The 4,183-nt window shown below is 41.2% G+C and overlaps 1 long non-coding RNA gene across 1 annotated transcript; it reads right to left on the bottom strand.

Moving 5' to 3' along the window:
• Window positions 1–485: 485 nt before the first annotated feature.
• LOC146611686 (uncharacterized) lies at window positions 486–1,909 on the bottom strand. Its single transcript, XR_014904939.1, has 3 exons — window positions 1,868–1,909; window positions 1,204–1,712; window positions 486–739 (listed from the first exon to the last, which is right to left on the bottom strand). It is a non-coding gene; the product is annotated as an uncharacterized LOC146611686 (long non-coding RNA).
• Window positions 1,910–4,183: the final 2,274 nt, after the last annotated feature.

The raw sequence follows: 4,183 nt of genomic DNA, 5'->3' as shown, positions 1-4,183 counted from the left end.
TGAAGCAGAGCTGCATCAGTTGTGGACCCTTGATCTGATTCTCTTCATTCTCAGCCTCGCCAGCTTTATTCAGTGTTAATTTGATGGCTCTACAGTCTACCCTGAAAACTTTAAACACTCAAAGCAGGAACGAGATGGTCAGTCATGTGGTCTCACAATTTAAAGCTTTATTTAATCTACATAAAAATAAACAGTTCAAGTCACACCCTGAAAGTACAGTGGTCACAATTTAGCTCATTTACAAATCACGTTCAGGCGAATGAAACCAGAATCAAAGACGGTCACTACACGAGTCTGAGGTGTTCTCCCACTGCACGCAGGAGTAAAAGGGCCGGTGTGGTGCCAAAGTTTTCAGAGTCCTTGCAGAGCCAGTACAGAGGAGAGAAAGAGCAGAATGCTTGAAAGTGAGCGTCGCCTTTTAAGACAAGTTTTCCCACCCAGCACTTGAAATGTAATTCCAAAACGCGTTTTTGGCTGTTTTTGAGTGGGTGGGTGGGTGGATTGAGAGATTAGTGTAATTAGACTAAGCCAGCACTGGATCCACAGTGTAACCTGTGCTGGCTTTTGTGTCCAGCGCGGTCAGTCCACTCAATCAGGACCGGTGGAGGAGAAGAGCGGTCAGAGCCAGCGGGGGGAGCAGCACCATGAAGGCGGTGGTAGCCCCACAACAAGCCCCCGTGGAGCTCGGGGTGGTGAAGTTTGTGTTGTCCGGATTCGTGGCGTTATTCGCCAGGGCCACCTGAAACACATTTGTATTTAATTAAGATGATTCAGTCCGGGTGATTTCATTTTTAAACTAGGATTTAACGTGCGAGGGAGAAAGTTAATCAAAATTCAGTCATTTCGTTTCCATTTTGATTTGGAAAAAAAAAAAAAAAAAAAAAAAAAGTAAGATAAGCGCTTTAAAGCCTCTGTTCAAGACCTAGCCCGAAACTTCTAGAAGTTTGCCATTGTATCCTTATTGCCGCCGTCTGTTCTGCAGGGGACAAACTGATTTTTATATTCATGACTTTTCCCCTAAAATTACGAGGTCGTAGATGCACTCCAAGCATAACGTTTTAACCTCGATCCCTAATTGAACATTTAGCTCATCTGCGCCATTACAGCGTTTCATGCGTAAACAAATTCTGTTGGCCACAGTTGATGAGGTTGGTGAAAGTATGAAGAAACAAAACAAAAAAAGGAGGCACGGATCAAACTGACCTGTGATGTGAGATGGAAAGCCAGCAGCAAAACTCCGACGACTGCGACGCACAGTTTCTTCATGATGGATGGGATTCTGTTCTTCTTGGTAGAGAAAACGTGAATGGAACAGGAGACCAAGCCTTTGCTTTTTTTTATACCTCCCAGTGACGTCATCAACCACACCAAAACACCTGCCTTTATGTATCATTCATTCATTCTACCCACTGAGGCAGTGTGAACAAGGAGACGAATGTGCTGGGATTTCCTTGATTTCCTTACATTTCTAACCACCAAAGCCTGTCTGTGTTGATCTCCACTGAACGTGTGCAAAGCCTGCATATCAAAATAGAAACACTGAGGGATTGAACAGATTCACCTTTTCTCAAGTTCACATTGGTGGCAGCGCCGGGCGAGTTGTGGGAGTTTATTTGGCATGCTGGAGAATGGGGAGTTCTCGGGTGTCAGTTGGTGGATGCATCAGGCAGCGCACACACGTCCACCTGTTGCTGTCTGTTGAGCCAGGCTGGCTGTTCAGTTATTGAAGTAGAAGAAGAAAAAGAGTGTAGGAAATGCTGCAAGTCTGATAGAGAGTCAACACAGTTCCAGTGGTCATACAAGGAAATCTCTAACCAGTGTAAGAAACGATTTTGTATTCTTTAGATTGGAGATGTGTCAAACTCACAGGATTCAGAGGACGGGTGGGGTTGGTTTCGGTGTGGGCAGGGTCAAGTTCCCGCTCTACACTTGAAAGCTGAGGAATCAGCCACCCAACCCTCATTTACCTCCTCCTGCTACAGGACAGGGCCCTAAACATAGTAATGATGCTGGTCTTTAGCTGTCTAGCAGATGGTCACGCTGCTTCTACAGGGATCACTTTGCCTTAGATTCACCAGATTCTCTGGCTTGGAATCAAGTCAAGAGTGCAGAGACAGACAGAAAGTGTCTTAAAGTGTCTTGGCTGTGGCCACACATGGCCATTTCATTACTTTTGGGAAACTGATCATAGAGATGGGATTTTTATGGGAGAAATTCACTCCTTACAGTGTCCCCTGTGGCTGTTTTTATTTAGAACCATCGTCCATTCTGCTCTTCCTCTTGTTGCTTCACACTGCTCAGATGACAGTTTGTCATCCAGTTTATGCAGATTCCTGATCTCAGTGCAACTCTGACCACTTCTGGTTCTAAAGCAACACTATCAAAGTGAAGCTGGCTCTGGAAGACACTGTGGTTGTCTGATTTTATTGATTTCAAATATGCACAAATCCGTAATAGTTGTCCAGTCTTCAGTGAAGGAGTTTCAACTTGTATTGCAACTTTTTCCTACTAACAAACAGAAAATTTCACTAAAAAGCCATCTGTGATTTGGTCATAGTCAAGTCACCCTAGGGTAAATATAGTATGCTGGTAATGGTGCCAGGCCCCATTACTTTCACAAGGCCACCAGAATTCCAAACAGCTGAAAAGAAAGAGCCGTATTTACTTGATTTTAAAGAGGTCTTGGGTCATCCTGTGGCCGTATTGAGTTTCTCTATCTGTAGCCTGTAAGAGCAAACTGTGTTTCCTCCATCCATCACACTACTACAAAGAAAGCTGCAGCATTGATTCTGAGGCAATACTGATGCTTTCTGCTATCAGTAATCACCTCCCTGAAGCCCACACTTGGATTGTGGGTTTTTAAAATGATGCCCATATGCGGTACTGTGCCAGTTTGACCACCTACTTATTTCACCATGACATTTCACTGGATTGTTTCACTTGGATCATATAGAACGACCAAAATATATTTTTAAAACCACAACTTTGTTTTTTTTAAATGCTTCTTAAAAATCCAATTGTTAGTTTCTTTATCCATTAATTTCTGACATTGTTTTAGCTGTATTTCAGTAGTGGTGAGGCATTAGAAATTTGCTTTTCTTGTGTTTAAACTTAAAGTTGGTGAAATGTACTTGCTGCCACTTAAGGTCAACTAATCCAGTTGCTGCTCATGTGGATCAAAGCCTTCAGTAGGATTAAAGTCACTGGTCAGTCTTTCACAGGACCAGCAGCCAGAAGAGCGATGTTTGCCCTCATCAATATATATTGCACTGTGCAACAGTCTTGAACAACCCCTCATTTCTTTAGGTTTTGCTTCCAAGGAGATAGTTTATTGTATATTTTCATTCTTCAAACTAGTCTTGAGCTTTTTGAAGGTCTTTAACCTTTTCATGCATGAATTATGACAACCTCAAGCAGGATTTTCTTAAGTATTTTTTTATTCATCTTTAGGCATGACAAAACTATTTTTGAACTTCATTTTTAACATGTACTTTTCAGAGAGTTTCTTTTACATCCATTTAGGTGGACAACATATGTTTTGACTTATGAATTTGGTATTTCCAAGTATACCATCAACACTGACACAAATACAAGAAAACAGCCTTTGAATAGCTATCCTCTGTAGTGACCACTATAAGTGAAAGGGTTAAAAAGTTGTTGTTGTTTTTTTGGGGGGGGGGGGGATTTTGGGTGGGTTTTTTTTTTGTTTGTTTGTTTGTTTGTTTGTTTTTGTAGCTGACTATTTTCAGAGGAGTTATTTTGTTGTTGTTCTTTTGTTTTTCTTAAGCTGTTTAACCCTAACCTATGAATCATTCATGCACAAAAATGCACCTAGCTCAAGGGATGGACCAGTGTTGTTTACACATAACAGACAACTTGGCAAAGAACCAATTTTGAATCATGTCCTTAGGCACTTTATCACAAAAATACAATTTTTTTCCTTGAATCTTCAAAAAAATCTTCAAAGAAGCTATTTGGTTACATTTCAGCCAATGGTGCTGGAAATTCTCTCAATATTAATTGAAGTATGACTACAGAAAATAAATTCCACGTTGTAATCCACCATAAGAAAAGCACATTAGTGGGAACAGTTTTGTTTTTTTAAGCATGACAAAGATCCCATATTTCCTATGCAATAACAGCTTATGTGGATAAACAAATACACAGCGGAAGAGTCTCAGTC

The sequence above is a fragment of the Diplotaxodon limnothrissa genome, linkage group LG19, assembly GCF_057381915.1.
Source record: "Diplotaxodon limnothrissa isolate DT_005_m linkage group LG19, D_limnothrissa_male_GT1.1, whole genome shotgun sequence".
NCBI lineage: Eukaryota > Metazoa > Chordata > Actinopteri > Cichliformes > Cichlidae > Diplotaxodon > Diplotaxodon limnothrissa.
Note: the sequence above shows the minus strand (reverse complement) of the source record. Positions and strands in the feature narration are given on the sequence as shown.